Here is a 23,325-nt window from a genome sequence, read left to right as displayed (position 1 = left end):
ACCCAGAAAAACACCATTTTTCCCAGCATTTCCTTCGAGCCAACACTTCCAAAATCACCTCAACCCAACACTTAAACCCATAATTCACACTTAAGCATCCTAAACATACCAACAAACTCAAGAACCAATTCCTACACCTATCAAGAAATCAAAACCAATCCTAGAACCCAAACCATGCATGTCTAAGTCTTTTTTCACCCAATATCAACTGAATTCAGCTACAAATCAGCACAACTCAACATATTAAGAAACTTACCTTTGCTTAATTAAGTTCTGAGCTAATCCTCTAGGTTCCAAGCTTTAATTTCCCCAAAATCCCAGCTCCACTTCTTAGTCTTTAGCTTGATTCACCAAGAGTTTTCCCCAAGTTTCAAATGGAGAGAAAATCTTCCAAGGAGAGGTGAAGGAAGAGATAGAGTCGGTTTAGAGAAGTCTAGGAGTTTCCTATTTTTGTTTTATTTAATTTAAGTCTATGTGGTTACCTCAAGGCTCGGGGTACCAAAACATCCCCAAGGGCAAAATGGTAAGTTTCCCCTATATTCCCTCCTAGACATTCTAACCTCAAATATATCTCCAAATATTTATTTCCAAAACCCAGAAACCCCATAAAATATCTCATACCCGGTATACCCCTCGACTCACCCCAAGTCAGATTCTCAACCCCGTTGTGACTTTTTGACTAACGGCTCCCTAGGACAGTCTCGGATCGTGCTACATAGATATATCACAAACATATCACATTTATCACATTTATGCCCTCAACGGGCTAAAATCACAAACATGCCCCTAATATCCAAATGGGGCCCACATTCATATTTAATTCGACTAAACATGCATCTCTATCACATATTCACATAAATTCACATATTATGAAAATAATTCACTTATTGCCCTCTAAGCACACTAATCAAGGCCCCAAGCCTTATTAGCAAATTTGGGTTGTTATAAGTATCCCCTCCTTACAGAAATTTTGTCCTCGAAATTACTTGAATAACTCGGGATACCGCTCCCGCATCTCAAATTCCAATTCCCATGTCACCTCCTCAACATTGCTGTTCCTCCACGACACTTTCACCAAGGCGATGGTCTTGCTCCGCAAGACTTTGTCCTTTCGGTCGAGAATCTGAACTGGTTTCTCCTCATAAGATAAATCTTGATCCAGCTCCAAATTTTCATTACTCAGAACGTGCATCGAATCTGATACATACTTTTGGAGCATGGACACGTGAAACACGTCATGGACCCCTGATAAGGCTGGAGGCATTGCGAATCTGTAAGCTACCTCTCTAACCCGTTCCAGAATCTCAAAGGGGCCAACAAACCTAGGGCCCAGCTTGCCCTAAACACCAAACCGTCTCACCCCCTTCAAGGGCGAAACCCTAAGAAACACATGGTCACCAACCTGGAACTCCACACTCCTGCGTTTCAGATCTGTATAACTCTTCTGGCGACTCTGGGAGGCGAGCATTTGGGCTCTAATTTTCTCAACTGCCTCATTGGTCCTCTAGACCATCTCAGGACCTAAATACCTCCTCTCACCTGTCTCATCCCAATGGATAGATGATCTGCACTTTCTCCCATAAAGCATCTCATACGGAGCCACTCCGATAGTCGCCTGATAGTTGTTGTTATACGAGAACTCAATCAAAGGAAGATACTTACTCCAAGATCCCCCCAAATCTAGAACACAGGCTCGTAGCATGTCTTCTAGTATCTGAATTTTCCTCTTAGTCTGTCCATCTGTCTAAGGATGAAAAGCGCTACTAAACCGTAACTGTGTACCCATAGCCTTCTGCAGACTTTCCCAGAACTTGGAAGTGAAGGTGGGGTCCCTGTCAGATACTATCGACCTCGGAGCCCCATGCAGTCGAACAATCTCCTTCACATATAGCTCAGCATACTGCTCCATAGTATAGGTCGTCCTAACTGGTAAAAAGTGGGCGGACTTGGTATACCTATCCACAATCACCCACACCGAATCATGCTGTCCTACGGTCTTTGGCAACCCAACCACGAAGTCCATGGCGACGTCTTCCCATTTCCACTCTGGAATCCCTAGAGGCTGCAACAACCTTGCTGGCCTCTGATGTTCAGCTTTGACCTACTGACAAGTTAAGCACTTGGCCACATCATCCACCACATCCCTCTTCATGCCTGACCATCGGTACAAAGCTCTCAGGTCTTTGTACATCTTCGTCGTACCCGGATGTAAGGAATAGGGAGTGGTATGCAGTTCATCCAGAATCTCTTGCCGAATAACTGCATCCATCGGAACACAGATCTGACCCTTGTACTTTAGTAACCCCATCTCAAAAATAGAAAAGTCCTTAGCCGCTCCGACCCAAACGTTCTCCCTATAACCCCTCAACTGGGAATCATTCCCCTGTGCCTCCTTGATCCTCTCAAGGAGCGTAGACTGAAGAGTGATGTTGGCTAACCGGCCAACCACCAGCTCTATACCCGCTCTAGTCATCTCCTCCGCTAGCTTATCGGATATCTGCCTCGAATTGAACAGCTGTCCTGGGCCCTTCCGGCTCAAGGCATCAGCAACTACGTTAGCCTTTCCAGGATGGTATAGGATATCACAATCGTAATCGTTAACCAACTCCAACCACCATCTCTGGCGCATGTTCAAATCCTTCTGAGTGAAGAAATACTTCAAACTCTTCTGATCAGTGTATATCTCGCACTTCTCACCATATAAATAATGTCTCCAAATCTTAAGTGCGAACACCACCGCTGCCAATTCTAGATTATGCATAGGATATCTCTGCTCATACTCCTTTAACTACCTCGATGTGTAGGCTATCACCTTCCCAGCTTGCATCAACACACACCCCAAACCCTGTCTAGAAGCATCGCAATAAACCACAAACTTCTCATTATCTGTCGGCAAACTCAACACTGGCGCTGTGATCAATCACTGCTTCAACTCTTTGAAACTGTTCTCACATCGGTCTGTCCAAACATACTTTGTCTTCTTCTTCATCAATTTTGTCAACGGCGTAGCTATTCTGGAGAACCCTTCAACAAACCGCCGGTAATATCCTGCCAGTCCTAGAAAACTCCTCACTTCAGAAACACTGTTCGGTCTAGGCCAGTCTGTCACTGCCTCAATCTTATTTGGGTCAACTAGAATCCCCTCCTTACTGATGATATGGCCCAGGAATGTAACTTATGGTAACTAGAACTTGCACTTGCTGAACTTAGCGTATAACTTATGATCCCTTAATCGCTGCATTACCAAACGTAGATGCTGCTCGTGCTCTGTCTGTGAGCACACCAAGATATCGTCGATGAATACAATCACGAACTTGTCTAAATAATCCTTGAAAACCCTATTCATCATGTCCATAGAAGCTACTGGGGCATTGGCTAATCCAAAGGACATAACTAGGAATTCATAATGTCCATACCTCGTTCAGAAAGCAGTCTTTGGTATGTCCTCCTCTTTAATCCTTAACTGATGGTAGCCTGATCAGAGATCTATCTTAGAAAACACTGTCTTTCCCTGCAGCTGGTCAAATAAATCATCAATCCTAGGCAGTGGGTACTTATTCTTAATGGTCAACTTGTTCAGCTCCCTATAATCAATACACATCCTGAGAGATCCATCCTTCTTCTTAACAAACAACACTGGAGCACCCCATGGCAAGAAACTTGGTCTGATGAACCCCAAATCCAGTAACTCTTGCAACTGAATCTTCAACTCCTTCAGCTCAGCTAGAACCATTTTGTAAGGTGTCCTAGATACTAGCTCCGCTCCTGGTACAAACTCTATAACAAAATCAACTTTCCGCTGCGGCGGCAGCCCTGGCAGATCTGCTGGAAATAAATCTGGGAACTCACATACCAATCTGGTCTCCCCCGGTCCTACTGATACAACCTTAGAGGTATCCACAACACTCGCTAGGAATCCTATGCAACCTCCCTGCATCAGGTCCCTAGCCTTTAATGCTTAAATTATAGGTACCCGCGGTCCACCAGCTGTTCCCACAAATACAAAGGGTACCTCCCCTTCTGGTTCAAAAGTCACCATCCTACACTTGCAGTCAATTTTCGCCCCATACTTTAATAGCCAATCCATTCCTAGGATCATATCGAAGTCATCCATCGCATGCTCAAATAGATCAGCAAATAATTCCCTACCATCTACCTCTACTGGCAAAGCTCTAATCCACTTCCTAGAGACTACCAGTTCCCCAGTCAGCAACAAAGTCTGAAAACCCCTAGCATACAGAACACTAGGTCTACACAACTGATCTATCACTCTAGCAGACATAAATGAATGGGTAGCTCTCGAATCAAACAACGCAGTATAAGAAGAACTAGCACTAGAGATCTGACCTGTCACAACTGAGGGGCTAGCCTCTGCCTCCGTCTGAGTCAAAGTAAACACCATGGCAGGAGCGAGACTGTCGCCCTGCTTTGGCTCCTCCTTCCTGGCTTGTAGGCAGTCCTTCTTCAAATGATTGGTGCTCCAACAAATAAAGCAGACCCTAATCCATCACTCACCCTGATGTCGTCGTCTGCACCATGGACACACTGGAAAGCTCCTCCAGTTGTTACTTCCGCCCTAATGGCCACTAAAACCACCCCGTGCCCTCCTATCAGAACTGGGAGGAACAAAGGAATATGGGGCCTTTCTCTTCTACTCACTGGAGCCACTACCCCGACTAGGTCCAGCAAAAGGAGGCACTGTCCTCCTGGCATCACGCCTGACTACGCTCTCCCTCCAAATTTGGTCCACGGCCCCCTCAGCTGTAAGGGCCTTGTCTACCACTTGAGCGTAGGTAGTAGTCTCTAGATCCAAAGTGATCTTCACATCACGGGCTATCATAAAATTCAATCCCCATACAAACCTGTCCCTTCTTGTCGCATCTGTCGGCACTAGATCAGGCACAAACTTCGCCAAACGATCGAACTTCAGAGCATACTCTGTCACGGCCATCCGATTCTGAGTCAGGTTGATAAACTCATCAACCTTTGCAGCTTGGACTGCCACACTATAATACTTCTCATTAAAAATGTTCCTAAACTCTTCCCAGGTCATAACAGTCACATTCCTCCTCTGGACCACCACATCCCACCAGATGCGGGCATCCTCTCTGAACATGTAGCTTGCACAAGCTACCCTCTCATTTCCCTCAACCCTCATAAAATCAAGAATAGAGGAGATCATATTCATCCACTGCTCTGCCCGCAGTGGGTCTGGTCCACCCTCAAAGGTGAGAGGATGTTGTTTCCTGAACCGCTCATATAAGGGTTCCCACTTATTCTCCACGACAGGTTGAACTGGCGCTGGGGCCATAACCTGCTAAATCGGCAACCCTATAACCTATGGAGGGGCTTGTTGCCTCAACTGGCGGAGTTCTTCCTCTATTCGTTGCAGTCTCGCTTCCATTTCGGCAAACATCTATTGCCGATTCTGTGGGGCAGGTGGAGGGTCCTGACCCTGGTTATCATCCTCGGCCTAACTGCCACGGAGTCTAGATGATTGACGAGGCATCTCAATAATTATGCCTGCAACCAATGATGCCGCTCATCAGGCATGATAACAACATCCAAAACCACCTCCCAATCACATCAGTCAACCATAAGCAACAATCCACATAACACTCAAATAACATATAACACACAACGGGCCATGCCTGACATCATGCATACATTAAATCATTCATCATGCTCTATATCAAATAAGCAGGCAAACAGGGCATTTAAGCACATATTTCAACATAATGGTCAATCATACTAACCAACCCTGAGTTGAGCTTGCAACTGACAGTGAGAGTACATGTTCAATCATTCTCCAGAAACCATAAACCTTGGCTCGCTCTGATACCAAGTTGTAACGCCCTACTGCCTTAGAGTTGTTACTAAGTGAGTTTAAAAGTGCAATTAACTCACTATTCGAGGTTTTAAGACAAAAGTGTAATTAAATCATAATTAGAGTCATAAACTTGAAAATAAACATTTCATTGAAAATTATAAGACATATAACATTTAGGATCCCAAAATCATTTTTTAGAAATATTTACAACTAAAAATTTAGATAGAGTCTACTAAACGACAAAATTCAGGTTTTGTACAATAATCTCTCAAAAACAACCCTGGCCAAGGCAGCCAGGCAGACCAGACATGTACCGCTGCTCATCCCGCTCGCCATACTCAAGGTTGATCGACTCTCCCTTTGCCTTTACCTGCACCATAGAGCACCCGTGAGCCGAAGCCCAGCAAGAAAACCTTCACAAGAAGATGATAAATGCATATCAAACACTTATTACAAACTCAAACCAACACCAGGTCATACAGGTACGGCCATGCCGTCCCAAGCGCTTTACCAGGCCCTGGGTTCGCGGTCTATACCGTAAGGATATCCCAGGTATCCCTTGGGGTCTCACCCTGGCAACTCGTACTCCGCGTGCTAAACGCTGCACCCAGCCCCTTGCCATTCTCGGCCTTCGCCGTTCTCAGCCATCGCTATTCCCGGCCATCGCCGTTCCATCATTAACATATACACATAATATAATAAACAGATTTTAGAACACACATAAATTCAGTCAAAGGGACATGCCTCGCAACACAATCATATAGGGCCGAGCCCTGCAACACAAGCTCTATGGGAATAGTGGTTTTCTTACCTGTGTCCTGAGCTTTCTAAGCACCAATGTCCCGAGCACAATTCCCTAGTCTGAGCCTCGCCGAAATCCTAGTCACAACGCATTAAAAATTTCATCCATCAAGTTCTAATCCACTAAGTAGCTTCGAGCCATAATTCTAATCTCCGGGACCTTGAATTCTATCAATCCGGGTGATAAAATCCATCCCGAGCCTTGGCAATTAAGTTCCCAAGTCAAAACCCACAAGTCACACTGCACCCTGGGCTAGGGCTGTGGTCCAACCCCTCAAGGGTCGCAGCTAGCCTCAAAACAAAGGCTAACGCCTCCTTGGAAACACACACGGGCCACGACATGCTTGGCCAAGCGCCGCGGTGCGCCTCGAGCTCCATGGCCTCCCCAGGCCTCGCGTGCACACGGGCCGTGACATGCCCCTCCTAGGGCCGCGACCCTCGCCTCTAGACCCAGAAAAACACCATTTTCCCCTGCATTTCCTTCGAGCCAACACTTCCAAAATCACCTCAACCCAACACTTAAACCCAGAATTCACACTTAAGCATCCTAAACATACCAACAAACTCAAGAACCAACTCCTACAACCATCAAGAAATCAAAATCTATCCTAGAACCCAAACCATGCATGTCTAAGTCCTTTCACCCAATATCAACTGAATTCAGCTACAAATCAGTACAACTCAACATATTAAGAAACTTACCTTTGCTTAATTAAGTTTTGAGGTAATCCTCTAGGTTCCAAGCTTTAATCTCCCCAAAATCACAGCTCCACTTCTTAGTCTTTAGCTTGATTCACTAAGAGTTTTCCCCAAGTTTCAAATGGAGAGAAAATCTTCCAAGGAGAGGTGAAGGAAGAGATAGAGTCAGTTTAGAGAAGTCTGGGAGTTTCCTATTTTTGTTTTATTTAACTTAAGTCTATGTGGTTACCTCAAGGCTCGGGGTACCAAAACGTCCCCGAGGGAAAAATGGTTAATTTCCCCAATATTTCCTCCTAGACATTCTAACCTCAAATTTATCTCCAAATATTTATTTCCAAAACCCGGAAACCCCATAAAATATCTCATACCTGGTGTACCCCTCGACTCGCCCCGAGTCGGATTCTCAACCCCGTTGTGACTTTCTGACTAACGGCTCCCTAGGACAGTCTCGGATCGTGCTACACAGATATATCACAAACATATCACATTTATCACATTTATGCCCTCAACGGGCTAAAATCACAAACATTCCCCTAATATCCAAACAGGGCCCACATGCATATTTAATTCAACTAAACATGCATCACTATCACATATTCACATAAATTCACATATTATGACAATAATTCACTTGTTGCCCTCTAGGCACACTAATCAAGGCCCCAAGCCTTATTAGCAAATTTGGGTCGTTACACCACCCCTAGGTCTATATAGGTAGAACTCTTACAATATTTTGTTACCCTAAAATACTTGTCTTTTCAAGACTGAGTTCTATTTAAAGACCTTTCGGTTTTAACCCTCATTTTGGTAACACACAAGTACTCATATCTCATATGGGACAAAATTTGAGTACTACTACTATTCACTTGATTGACGTGTTATTACCCATTGAACCTAATACTAGTTTTGTTACTAGTATTAAGATAGGTTACCATCAATCATGAATCTCTTGATGGAGTCTAAGTCCCATCCCTTGAGATGTAGAAATGATTCCATTCGAGTCATTTCTTTTCTCATGCATGCATCCTTAAACACTCTCATTATTTTATTCAAACTTTGTTGCTAGCCATAATTTGATTAAAATTGTTACCCCTTTAAAATAGTGATTTTGACCATAGTCAACACCCCCACTATTTTATAGTTTAATATCCAAGATAAACATTTGAATATTAATTCTAGAAACCTATTTGTTTCTAAAATTCTCCTTTAAGTTTTAAATTGATTCCTTCTTGAATCAAAATATTACAAAACAATAGCTTTAGACACCAAACATGTATAGATTTGTCCATTCTATACACATATAGTCAATGTTATGATCACCCGTGATGTTAAGATAACTTTGGATCCATGAACTACCACCTATGCTCAGGTAGCCCTTACAGTTGAATGAGCCAAGGATCAGATATGGAGAGAAGGCATTGCTAGGCGCGATGCTCGGAGGATAGTGCCTCATTTTACTGGATCTAGTCGGGGTAGTGGCCCCAGTGAGTAGAAGAGAAAGGGCCCAGACTCTTTTGTTCCTCTTGGCTTGGATAGGAGGGCACGAGGTGTTTTCAGTGGCTGTGAAGGCGGGGGAGATAGTTGGAGGAGTTTCCCAGTGTGTCCTCGGTGCAGACGACGACATCAGGGATAGTGCAGGATCAGGACCGACTTTACTTGTGGGAGCATCAGTTATTTGAGGAAGCATTGCCCACAAGCCAGGAAGCAAGAGCCAAAACAAAGTGATAGTCTCACTCCTGCCAGAGTATTTACCTTGACCCAGACTGAGGCTGAGACTAGCCCCTCGGTTGTGACAGGTTAGATTTCTAGTGCTGGTTCTACTTTTACTGCATTGATTGACTCAAGGGAAACTCAGTCATTTGTATCTGCTAGAGTGAGAGATCAGTTTTGTAGACCTAGTGATTTGTATGCTAGGGGATTTCAAACTTCGTTGCCGACTGGGGAACTGGTAGTCTCTAGGAGATGGGTTAAAGCATTACCAATAAAGATAGACAGTAGACAGTTGTCTATGGATTTGATTAAGTTAGCAATGGATGACTTTGATATGATCCTAGGGATGGATTGGTTATCGAAGTACGGGGCGACGATTGATTGTAAGCGTAGGATGGTGACCTTTGAACCAAAAGGGGAGGTACCATTTGTATTCGTGGGGACAGTGAATGGACCGCGAGTACCCATGGTTTCAGCACTAAAGGCTAGAGACCTAATGCAAGAAGGTTGCATAGGATTCCTAGCAAACATTGTGGATACTTCTAGAGTTATTCCGATTGGACCGGATGAGACCAGGCTGGTATGTGAGTTTCCTGATTTGTTCCTCATAGATTTGTCAGGGTTGCCGCCGCACTAGGAGATCGAGTTCATCATAGAGTTGGAGCCAGTATTTAGAACACCTTGTAGAATGGTTGTGGCAAAGTTGAAGGAATTGAAGATTCAGCTGCAAGAGTTACTAAATTTGGGATTCATTAAACCTAGTTTCTCGCCGTGGGGTGTTCCAATGTTGTTCATCAAGAAGAAGGATGGATCTTTAAGAATGTGTATTGACTACGGAGAGTTGAACAAGTTGACCATTAAGAACAAGTATCCACTACCTAGGATCGACGACTTGTTTGATCAGCTATAAGGGAAGATAGTATTCTCTAAGATTGGCCTTCAGTCAGGCTACCATCAGTTAAGGATTAAAGAGGAGGATATACCAAAAACTTCTTTCTGCACGAGGTATGGGCACTATGAATTCCTGGTTATGTCTTTTGGATTAACCAACGCCCTAGCAGCCTTCATGGACTTAATGAATAAGGTTTTCAAGGATTACATGGACAAGTTTGTGATTGTATTCATTGACGACATACTGGTGTACTCTCAGTCAGAGACTGAGCACGAGCAACATCTACGCCTGGTACTATAGCGGTTGAGAGAGCATAGGTTATATGCGAAATTTAGCAAGTGTGAGTTTTAGCTACCTCAAGTAACAATTCTGGGTCATATTGTTAGTAAGGAAGGGATTCTAGTGGACCCAAGTAAGATTGAGGTGGTGAGAGATTGGCCCAAGCCAAGCAGTATACCAGAGGTTATGAGCTTTTTGGGATTGGCAGGGTACTATCGGTGGTTTGCCGATGGATTCTCCAGAATAGCCACACGACTAACTGCACTGACGCGTAAAAAGACTAAGTATGTATGGAGAGACAGGTGTGAGAACCATTTCAAGGAGTTGAAGCGGCAACTGATCACCGCTCCAGTATTAAGTCTTCCATCAGACAATGAGAAGTTTGTAGTCTATTGTGATGCTTCCATACAGGGTTTGGGGTATATACTGATGCAAGTCGGAAAGGTAATAGCCTACGCGTCGAGACAGTTGAAGGAGTATGAGCAGAGGTATCCCACACATGATCTAGAATCGACGGCGGTGGTATTTGGACTAAAGGTTTGGAGACATTATTTGTATGGCGAGAAGTGTAAAATATACACTAACCATAAAAGTTTGAAGTACTTCTTTACTCAGAAGGATCTGAATATGCGCCAGAGGTGTTGGCTAGAATTGGTAAAGGATTACAATTGTGATATTCTATACCATCTTGGGAAGGCCAACGTGGTGGCCGGCGCGCTGAGTCGGAAGGGCCGAGGATAGTTGTTTAGTTCAAAGAAGATATAAGATAAGTTAGTTGAAGAGATGACTAGAGTAGGTATTGAGCTGGTAGTTGGACAGCTAGCCAATCACTCTTTAGTCCATGCTCTTTGAAAGGATCAAGCAGGCACAGGGGGAGCATCCCTAGATGAGAGAGCACAAAGAGGGAAACTTATCCGGAGCGACTAGAGACTTTTCTATTTTAGAAATGGGATTACTGAAGTACAAAGGTCGGATTTATGTTCCGATGGATTCTAGTTTCTGGCGAGAGATTTTGGATGAGTCTCATACCACTCCCTACTCTTTACATCCGGGTACGACGAAGATGTACCAAGATTTGAGAACTTTGTATTGTTGGCCGGAAATGAAAAGGGATGTGGTGGATTATGTGGCTAAGTACTTGACTTGTCAGCAGGTAAAAGCTGAACATCAAAGGCCACCTGGGTTGTTGCAGCCTCTGGGGATTCCGGAGTGGAAATGGGAGGATATCACCATGGACTTCGTGGTTGGATTACCGAAGACCATGGGACAATATGATTCAGCGTGGGTGATTGTGGATAGGTACACCAAGTCAACCCACTTTTTGCCTATTAGGACAACTTATACTGTGGAGCAGTATCCTGAATTGTATGTGAATGAAATTGTACGACTACATGGGGCTCCAAGGTCGATAGTATCCGACAGGGACCCCACCTTCACCTCCAAATTTTGGGAGAGCCTGCAGAAGGCTATGGGCACACAGTTGCGGTTTAGTACCACTTATCATCCTCAGGCAGATGGACAGTCCGAGATGATGATTTAGATATTGGAGGATATGTTACGAGCCTGCGTGCTAGATTTTGGAGGATCTTGGAGTAAGTATCTCCCTTTGATTGAGTTTTCATACAATAACAGCTATCAGGCGACTATTGGAGTAGCTCCGTATGAGATGTTATATGGGAGGAAGTGTAGGTCACCCATCCATTGGGATGAGATAGGTGAGAGGAGGTATCTAGGTCCTCAGGTTGTTCAGAGGATCAATGAGGTGATGGAGAAGATTAGAGCTCGAATGCTCGCCTCCCAAAGTTGGCAGAAGAGTTACCCAGACTTGAGACGCAGGAGCGTGGAGTTTTAGGTCGGGGACCATATATTTCTCAGAGTTTCTCCCTGAGAGGAGTGAAACAGTTTGGAATAAGGGGCAAGTTGAGCCCTAGGTTTGTTGGCCCCTTTGAGATTATGGAATGGGTTGGAGAGGTCGCTTATAGATTGGCGATGCCTCCAGCTCTATCAGGGGTTCACAATGTGTTTCACGTATCCATGCTTCGGAAGTATGTATCAGAAGCTACGCACGTGCTGAGTTATGAGAACTTAGATTTGGATAAGGATTTGTCATATAAAGAGAAGCCAGTTCAAATTCTCGACCAAAAGGATAAAGTCTTGCGGAGCAAGACCATCGCCTTAGTAAAAGTGTTGTGGAGAAAAAGTGGAAGAGCCGACTAGGGAACTTGAGACGGATATGCGGGATCGGTATCCCGAGTTATTTAGGTAATTTCGAGGACGAAATTTTTGTAAGGAGGGAATAGTTGTAGCGTCCCAAATTTGCTAATAAGGCTTAGGGCCTTGATTAGCGTGCCGAGAGGGCAATAATTGATTTAATTATGCTAATATATGAATTTGATGATTATATGATTAGAAATGCATGTTTAGGTGAATTAAATATGCATGTCGGCCCCATCTGGTTATTAGGGGCGTATTTGTAATTTTAGCCCGTTGAGGGCATAAATGTGATATATGTGTGTGTTGTGATTGAGACCACGAGTGAGTGGTGATATATTTGTGATGTACGATCCGAGACGGTTCTGGGGAGTAGTTTAGCTAAATAGTCACAATGGGGTTAAATACCTGGCTTGGGAGGAGCCTAGGGGTATTTTGGGAACACAATTGGTGATCGGAATTTACCGGGTAACGGGTAGTAATTTAGCAATTTTTGGACATGTCAGGATTAAACGGGATTTATAGGAACACTTGAGGACTTAGTAGGATGTGGCATATGACGAAATCGCCCTTGATGGCACTTAAGGATTAAGATAAGCTTAAGGGCAATTTAGAATTTTTGGCAAAGAGATATACATAGTTTAGGAAGTTAAGACTCTAGAGGGACTTAGAAGAAACAGAAGGAAAAGAAAACCACAAGAACTCTCAGCTCTCTCTCTCTCTCTCATTCGGCTCAATTTCTCTCAACATGATTCTTAGAGTTTGAAGGAATTTATGAGGAATTCTATACTAAAGACTTGAAGGATTAGATTGGCTGGGCTTGGGGATTAATCCAGGGCTGAACTATCTCAGAGGTAAGAGCCTAAACATAGTCTTTTCTATTTAATTCTACTGAACTTTGTTAGAACTTAGAGCTTGCATGAAAAATGGATTCTAAGAGTTGTTTTGGGTGTTTGGTGGGTGTAAGGATTTGTTTATGAGTTTGTTAGGATGTTTAGGCTATATGGATAAGGATTCTAGGCCTAATTATGAGTTTGGTTGGTGTTTGGAGTGTGTATTGTGGGTTTAAACTTGAGGAAGACATGAGAAATTGGCTGGTTTCTAGGTTTCTGGGACTCGCCCTGTGGCCTTGTTCATTAGGCACCACGACCCATATGTGTGAGAAGGCCTAGAGAGGCCTGAGATTGCCCAGGCGCTGTGGCGCAAAGCTCGGCGTGCTATGGCGCAAGGCTTGGCGCGCTATGGCCCATGTCCTTCAGCAGAGAGGTATTTTGCCTCTGACTTGAGTGCACTGTGGCCCTTAAGGGGCTGGGCTACGACTCAAATGCAAAATAATGGTTGTTTGAGAGTTTTAAGCTCTGAAACCCAAATGTTAAGGCTCGGGAAGGATTCTACTACCCAGTTTAGTATAATCCAAGGTCCCGAAGGCTAGATTAATATTTCGAAGTTATTTATTGGTCTAGAACCTGACAGATGGTTATTGTGAATGTATTGTGACTAGGTTTTCAACGAGGCTCGGGTTGGAGGATTGTGCTGGGGATCGCAGTATTCAAATAGCTCGAGACACAGGTGAGAAAACTGTTGTACCTGTAAAGCAGGGTGTGGCGCTATTGTTTGTATTGCAGGGCGCGGCCCTAATGCTTATGTTGCAGGGAATTCTAGTTTTCAACTTCTTTCGTGACAACCCAGAAATGTCGGCCATTGCGAGCGATTTCACTTTCAAGAATCATCGAGCCTACAACTATTTCATTACTCTCGAAGAGCTCATCAAAGAGCTAAGAGATGAGAAAAGGAGGAGGTGGAATTTCTTTCAACTAGGCACCAACATACATTGATGAGGTTGGTGGGATCCTTGGATTTAGGTCTGATTTGTTCAATAATAGAGGCTTGCTCCTCTAAGTTATCGATCGGATCGACAAGCGGAGGACTTCCTTGTTTTGCAATTTTAGAACGGATTCTGAAATCAACCCATTCTTTGATCGACGCCCGTTTTTCAGCGTTAAACCATGAAACGCTCGGTTTCTATTTCGGTTGTAGGTGTAACCAACCTGCTATTAAAGATATGACTGAAAGAACTAATAGAAAAAGAGCTCCATTATACAGATCTCCATTAGTACGTAAATCGATTGTATATCACCACTGATAAACACCTGAATAGGCTATATTCACTGGGCCAAGAGCACCCCCTCGAGTAAAAGCTTCCACATCCAGTTGGTCAAAATGAGGATCCCAAATTGCATGACCAATAGGTCTTACATGTAAAGGATCCTGTACCCATGCCTCAAAGTTTTCTTGCCATGCTACATGAAACAGATTTCCTGAAGTCCACAAAAAAATTATTGCTAATTGCCCAAAATGAGAGGCAAAAATATTCTGATAAAGACGTTCTTCGGTAATATCATCATGACTCTCGAAGTCATGTGCGGTAGCAATACCAAACCAAATACGATGAGTAGTGGGGTCCTGAGCTAAGCCTTGGCTAAACCTTGAATGGGAGCATCTCCAAGGGATAGCTATTTGTTGCCAGATGAAGGTCTTACGTCGGCTAAGAAGACGGAAAATTACACCTTTTTTGCAGTTCTGGAGATCGGGGAGAGAAAAGTGTGCCCTCCCTATTTTTAGTGGGTGCTCGCAAGGTCAAAGTAAAAAATTCTATTCTTTCATTAATATAGGGCTAGGGGGAATAAAGATTTTAAGTGATTTACACCTCGAAGTAATATGCGTTTAAATATCTATGAATATTATGCTATGTGATGCATGTTTGTGAGTGAACGGCGAAGGCCGGGAATGACGAAGGCTGAGAATGGCAAGAAGTCGGGTACGGCAAGGGGCTGGGATCGGCGTTGAGCATGGGGATTTTAGGCCATTAGGGAGAGACCCTCCTAAGGTGCTGGAGCCAGTCTCTCGGTGAAGACCGCGAACCCAGGGCTTTGTAAAGTGCCTGGGACGGTAGGCCGCTATGTGTTTAGCCTTTTGGCTGATTTATTATATACTGTAGATTGTTATGCATATGTTATATGTTTTGTGTTGAGTTCTCTTGCTGGGCTTTGGCTCATGAATGCTCTATGATGCAGGTAAGGGAAAAGGAAAGGTCGACCAAACATGAGTATTAAATGAGTTTTATTTCCATTTAGTCACACTTTTAACCTAAAACCTTGGTTAGCGAGCTAATGGCACGTTTTTAACTCACTTAGTAACGACTCTAAGGAAGTAGGGCATTGCAATTTGTATACCAGATAAGGGATAACCATGGATAGCAAGAAATGATGATGACTTCTGGATTTAAAAGGAAAGGACTTGGTTGCATCTACAGGATACCTAGATATTGTAGTAGGCACTACTTGGAATATATCAATTTGACCGGATGAAGATTGGATTGGCCAGTAAGGTTTTTGATTGGTGCATAAAGGATTGTGGAGATCGTTGTTATGTTAAGGAATTGAGTATGCTACAAGATTAAGAAAGGGATAGATTCAGTACTAGGGACATCATAAAGAACGACATTAGTGCAATAGAAAGAATTAAAGGTTCGGTTAAAGAAGTATTTGGGTTGAGGGTTGATCAGGCAGAGCATCTCATAATGGGACACGTCAACACCGTTCGCTAAGAATGAAGGGTTCAATTGCTCAATTGCAAAGTAGGTCAGTATTCTTAGGAATTAACCCTCGATCTGGTTATTACCAACTGAGGATCAAGGAAAGAGACATTTTAGGAATTACTTCTTGCACCAAGTAAGATGTGATGGGTTTTCAGTGAAGGATCTTAACTGACCAACGCTTCAATGGAAAAAGTAAGTTCGATAAGTAGGGAATACAAGAATGGCATGGATAAGCTATATTCAAATTGATTAGGGATGTTTTGGTCCACTCCCAGTTAGAAGTAGAACGAAAATGACCACTTCATTGATTGTACCAAGGCTAAGGAAGCAGGGTTACAGGAAAGGTTCCAGAAGGAGCAAGCTTCGATTTCTCCAAGGGTATTCAAGGTCACGTTATGGGCAGTGATGGGATTATGTATGAAGTAATTTAGATAGAAACCACAAGAAAATTTCTAAGAGAATGTCTGAGGGGTGAAAAGTACAGTGAGACTGGTGGGACACATCAGCTACTACTTGAAGCTCCTTTGAAGACAACCATATCCTAGATTGAGGTAATGTAAGAATCTAAAGTTTGTCTGAATGGATAGTTTTGTATCAGATTTTCAAAAGGTAGAATAAGGATTTGTTGGCACGCCATGGTATTAGAATCTGTATACAATGGACTGATACAGGAGGATGGCATGATAGATATTGTCTTTGCTTAAGACATGAAACTATGGGGTGGTACGTTGGAGACTAGGATGCGCCCGTGTATAGACTGAAAAGAGATGTTTGTTCGTGCTTCACGGTAGATGAAGGAAGAAGAACACAAATATTCGATACAGGGCATTAGGTTGACAATAATGCCAGGTAGCCATGGTTAGGGTGCAGTGATGGCACCTATGGAATAGAAATGAGTGTATTAGCGTAAAGTGTTAAAAATTTTGGTCACCCATAGAGGAGTAACCATGAGACTAAGGCCCTTATGATTGTTGTATCTAGGAGATTTGAATGGATGTTAGGAGCTAAATTTTGTATATTGGAAGGTAAAATGGTATAGTTATGGACCGTAAGGGTGGATTATGTTAGATTGCAGGTAAGACAATTGGATATGAAAAGTTGTGACTCAATAGATTGAGTTAGCACACTTCGGTTCGTGTGAACGGGTTTCACAATAATGCGTATGGGCGATGGGATACCGAAGTCGATGGTGTCAGACTGAGACCCTTAATTTCCCAAGTTCTAGAAAAGGGTTGTAGAGGGCGATGAGTATAAGATTTGAACTTAAAATTAGTGGTTACCTTCAGATAGACAGATAATCTGAAGGAATGACTCGGACTTTAAGGATTTTACCTTGAATGTGTAATTTTTTGAGGTATTGAGATAAGTACGGTCCCTTAATTGAATAGTCACAGTGGTAGAAGCCAGTCAACGACTAGGGGGACTCTAAATAAGATACAGTGAGATAGGGAGCGACAAGTACTCGTTCTAAGTAATGAAATGAGAGACAGAAAGTATTGTGGTTTAGAATTGGTCCGGGGGGACAAATGAAGTTATTAGGACTATTAGGGAAAAAGTTTCTGCCTATTTGAAAAGACATAAGAGTTCGCCAATTTCTAGTATGGGAACACAGAGTTCCAAGATTGGAGACCTTGTATTTTCTCTGAGTAGTGTGGACTAGAAAAAATAGGATATTTTGGGGAAAGAAAGAAGAGTTTTGACTCCCGATTTGATAGACTTCTGAGATCCTACCAAGGACTAGGCTAGGGGCCTGTTGACGCGGTTCTTCTGCAACAGATAATTAATAGAATAAAGAGCGGGATTAGTGCTAAATAATGAACCGTAATAGATGAATGATCTCAAAATAAAATGATAACACAAATACTTTTTTAGGTGGTTCAAAGGTTAAAATCCTTCTAGTCCACCAGCCAATATTATTGATATCTCTCTAATATTCTTTACAGGGTATTTCCTTACAAAATAGAATCCAACCCTTTGCAACTCCCAGGTTCTCCATATTTATAAGGAGAGGACACCTGGGGGTTGGCAAGGGAGGTCATCCTGTGACCTTCTGACCCATCATGTCACTTCTGTGATGTTCATGATTAATTCCTAAAACCTGACAATGAAGTGTGGTCTAATCAATAGGTAAGGGGGATAATGGGCCGCAAGGCCCAACCCAGTCGTGGTTGCCTGAACACGCATGTTTATGCTGCGTGTCCGAGAATTCAGGGATGGATCAGACACGTGATGTCTGATATATGCACGTTTACATTGTGTGGCTGACTTTATAAGGGGTCAGAGGTGCCAACTCAAGCTTGCACCTCGAGCTTGATGTATTCTCAGCTCGTGGTGTCCATACTTCTGACCCGACTCCTTAGTAATCTCATCAAGCCTTTGGTTACCTCGAGCTAAAGAGGTAGGACCTGGTAACAGTAGCTCTAGGTACGCGTCATCCACGTGGCCGATATAATTATGCCCTTTCTCAGCTCGCTAATAGCCCGCGGATATTTAGGGTGTACATTTGCCCCCCAAGCCCCTGCTCGTGGCACACTACGTCACTTGGGGCCACAGTGGGGGCTTTTAGGCTTCTTTGTGGACTCTTCACATTCTGCCCATTATGCTGGTATCGAATACGTGGAGCATCATGGTTGGTGACGGTCCGTCTTCCAAGAACCGCATTAAATGGCCTAGCCTATATTCAGTCGTCGTTTCGTCTTTCGAGTAGTGATCCTCGTATCCTACATCAAGGTGATCCAACGACCCTCCTCCTTTGGCCTTTTACGTATATAAAAGGGCTGGCCACCTCTCGCATGGGCTACCCATTCATTTGAAAATTTTCTCATTTTCTCATCTTTTTCTTTCTTCTTAGTCTCAAACTCCTTCCTTTCTTCCGGTCACTGTTCCCAGCATTCCAGAAATTCAGACACAAGAGCTCCTTCGAGACTCCGGTACCAGCGATCCCAACAGGATTTCAACCCAGACGACCCTTGCAGTCTCATCACAGCAAATCATTTCTGTAAGTCCTCCGTTTGTGCATGTTTTAAATGTTTTCCTTCGCTGTTGCTTAGGTAACTTTCTCTTTAATCGTATGTAGTAGGTTGCTCGTTTTTTGCTTGTATTTTATGCGTAGGTTTTTATCCTAGGGGAATCGACTGTAGGAAAAACCATTTAGGAGCATGACTCATAGGATACACTTTCTGGGGTGATTTTCTGGGTAAAATTTTTTTTATGCCTGTTAGGAATAGCCAGTTCTTCGGGTGCAAAAATCGGGTAGCTTAGGGGACACGCTTCATAGGCGGTTTTGCCTCCTTTTGCCTACTGAAACTTTCCTTCCAAGGAAAACTTTTTCTCTGACCCTCCTGACACACGGATTCTGAGTAATCGGGGACCTGTTGGGAGCACAGGCGCGTGTTCATAGAACTGCGTGGTCTCACTCGCCACGGGCTGAGATTACCTCAGCCCGTGTAAAGGAAACACTTCGCGCTAGATTCTTTCTTACACTTAGGTCGCCTTTTCTAAATTTTCTTCTTTGTTCGTTAGGCGATTAGATGGGACATAAGAAGAGCGCATCGAAGAAGAGTGCGGGCAGCTCGTCTTCCCAGCAATCCAACAAAGGAAAGGAGGTGGCCACAGACTCCCCGATCCCCAAATTGGATCCAATCGTGGAGAAGGAGGTCGAGGTGGGGCCCGATGCCTTTTTCAAGGCCGAGAGGATCGCCTCGAAGGTCACCACCCAAGGGAAAGTCAACAAAATCTTGTTTTCCCATAATATTAAGATAGGGAGGGGCGCCCTGGACGCTCGACCTCCCCTTGAAGGAGAGCAGAGCTGCGCGCCGCTTGATGAGGAGTACGTCGCCTGGAGCGACAAGCATCTCAAGGCTGGGGCCTTCCTCCCACTTGACCAGTACTTCACGGATTTTTTAAATTACGTGAAGCTGGCTCCCTTCCAGCTCCCTCCTAACTCATATCGCCTATTAGCGGGGTTGAAGTATCTATTCCTAAAGTAGGAATGGGAGGTCCCCACGCCGGCGGACATCCTCTACTTCTTCTGCCTCAAAGTCAGCCCGGAGCAGTGTGGGCGAGGCGACGGGTTCTACTATCTGACCCATTTTCCAAATTCGGCTGTGGTCATCGAGCTGCCCAGCCACCCCAACGACTTTAAGGACCAGTTCTTCATGTCAACGTGGTTCCGCAACTGCGAACACCATTATTTCAACCATCCTCGTAAGTACCTCCTACTCTCAGCTCGTAAGTTGATTGCTGACCAGTCTCTTTTTATTCGTTCCTGACTTAAAAATTATCATGCAGCTATTTTTGTGAGGATGACCAAGTCAGTGACCCTTGGGGGTCAATATGAGACCTTGGCGGGGCTCCCCCCAAGTGAAAAGGATTATCGCCAACTCGTGTCCGACGAGACGATGCTGGCGTGCAAGTTAATCTCTCCGGGCTAGACTTTGACCCTGAGGAGACCGCGGAGCCTCCCTCCTGCTCGCGAGATGGCGCCCATCCCCGAGGGGGAGGCTGCGGGCGAGGAAGATGAGGTGCCCCTCGTGCGGCGGAAGCGAGCTCTGGAGGTTGCCCAAGAAGTAAACGTGGAGAGGGCCCAGTCCGGGGCAGCAGCCGGCCCCTCCGGCCAAGGTTATCCTTATCTGTTTAGGGATTTAGATAGGGCCACTGCCGACCTATGGCTTGCTAGGTTTAATCCCAGCCAACCCGTTCATCGCCACCAAAATGACCCAGACCGGAACATTACCCTACTCCAATGCGTTGACCAGCTCGTTCTATGTTATGACATGAGCCGCCCTAGGGGTACTATAGTTGTAGATAATACCTTGGCCTTTAGGTCAGCCTTCTTCGAGGAGTACGGGACCAATCTTAGGTCATGGCCCTCCCTCCTGGAGGGTGTAGTAGCTCCGGGTCTTAGGCAGTACGTAGAAGAGTCCAGTCCTGAGGTGGATCCGGACCCAGAGCCTCTTCTAGCCCGTGAAGTCATTATCTTAGACTCCCCCACCGAAGCTCCGGGGCCGGAGGTCGTGACCATAGATTCCTCCTCTAGCTCGGAGGGTAGGACCCTGCTCAATACATACTTAAGATCTGCTTTCTTTTCTTTTGTTGTTTTGCACAAATATTTTTACATGTATATTAATGCTTTGCTGTCTGTTTCAACAGAAGAGATGTCGTAGCCCAGGAACAATGATTTGCGAGCTATGTTCCCTGGGGGAAACCCTTCCTCCGGGGCTTCTGGGCCCATGGTGAAGAGGCTTCGGATGGCAAAGAAAGCCATCGGGACTACCTCCAAGTCTTCTGCAAAGGGGAAAAACCAATCCCCGGCTGCTCAGGAGAAAGTGCCTCCGCTCCCTCCTGCAAGGGAGAAGATGCCCCTGCCTCCTCCGCTAGCTCCCGTCTCTATTCGGGAACCGGAAGTGCCCACCGGGACCTTATCAACTACGACCCCCGAGGTGCGCGTCCCGGTCAACCCCCGGGCCTTGGAGAAAATCCCCGATGTCTTCAGGGGGACGGTCTACGAGACCGCGACCTACATGGTGGACCACTGTTACAATGCCACCTCGAGGGATCTGCGGGAGATCGAGACAAAGAGTCCCGAGAATGTGATGGAGTCTTCATTGGGGATGACCCTCACGGTAAGTTGGCCTTGCCACTGGTACTCCCTGTTTGTTTGTATTATTACTTTTCATAAGGCACTTGCCTTACTATCTTTTTGGTCTTGCAGGGGGTTCTGGCTCTCCACCGGAGCATTTCTCGATCCCGAGCCAGGATCGAGGAGATCAGGGGCGAGCACCAGGCTGCTCAGGTCGCTCTCGCGATGACTCAACAACAGGAAAGGGACGCCAAGGCGGCCCTGGCAACTGCTTGAGAAAACGAGAGGGTCGCCCAGGCCGAGCTGGAGGCATCCCGGACCAAGCTACAGGAGGCCGATGCCACCAAGGCCGCGCTAACCGCTGTGAAGATCGAGCTCGAGGAGGCCAAGGATGCCCGGGCCACACTGGACGTGTCGAAGGTTGAGGCCGAAGAGGCTAAGGCTGCCCTGGCGGCGGAGAGGGCAGCTTCTAGCTCCTCCATGGAGGCTATGCTGTACCACTGCTGGGTCTTCAACCCGGAAGGTGACTTCTCCTTTCTGGAGCCGGATGCGTGGGATTCCTTCTTGGAGAAGTTCAAGGCTCGCCTTCAACAAGAGGCGCCCTCCGAGACCGGGGAGACTTCCACTGCCGCCGAGCAGGATGGCGAGGGGGTGACCTCATTAGATCGGCCTGGCGGGGCATAGGACTTTTCTCCTTTTCTTTCATCATTTACTCTTTTTTTTTGTAACTTTATATTATGAGGTTTTTTAACCTCGAGACAATTGATTTCCTCAACTTTGTTTCAATTGATTTATACATTTTTATCTTCTATGCATTTGGTAGTAATCTTAGTTTCTGTTGGTGTTTAATCAACTTGAGCCAACTTCTAAGACTTAAGTCCTAGTTGCACCCAGGACATTAATTTAAAAACTTAGTCCGCGTTAATTCTTTATCGATATCTCGTGCTTTTTAAGAAAAACATCGATCAACCAATTTTGAAATAACTTCTAAGTTTTAGGACCTGGTTGAATCCAGGACATTAATTTGAAAGCTTAGTTCACGTTAATTCTTTATTGATATCTCGTGCTTTTTAAGAAAAACATCGATCAACCAATTTTGAAATTACTTCTAAGTTTTAGGACCTGGTTGAATCCAGAACATTAATTTTGAAAACTTAGTTCGGGTTAATCCTTTATTGATATCTCATGCTCTTTAGGAAAAATATCGATCAATCAATTTGAACTAACTTCAAAGTTTTAGGACCTGCTTGAATCCAGGACATTAATTTTGAAAACTTAGTTCGAGTTAATCCTTTATTGATATCTCATGCTCTTTAGGAAAAACATCGATCAATCAATTTGAACTAACTTCTAAGTTTTTAGGACGACCTGGTTATATCCAGGATATAACTTAGTTCGTGTTAATCCTTTATCGATATCTCGTTCTTTTTAAGAAAAACATCAATCAATCAATTTGAATTAACTTCTAAGTCTTTAAGATGACCTGGTTATATCCAGGACATATGCCCCCTCCCCCCCCCCCCCCCAAGTAATTACGAAAGGGTCTTTCATGGTTACTTGACATTACATCCGCAAATATACACAATAATGAAAAAAGATTTAATTCTCATTACTTAATAAACAAAAGATGGCCTTTCTGATTAAGCCTTACAAAGGTATCATTGATAATATTTCTTCAAATGGATAGCGTTCCAAGTTCGTGGGACTGCTTTTCCATTTAGCCG

This window comes from Humulus lupulus, chromosome X (genome assembly GCF_963169125.1).
Source record: "Humulus lupulus chromosome X, drHumLupu1.1, whole genome shotgun sequence".
Taxonomy (NCBI): domain Eukaryota; kingdom Viridiplantae; phylum Streptophyta; class Magnoliopsida; order Rosales; family Cannabaceae; genus Humulus; species Humulus lupulus.
This window is presented reverse-complemented; position numbering follows the sequence as displayed.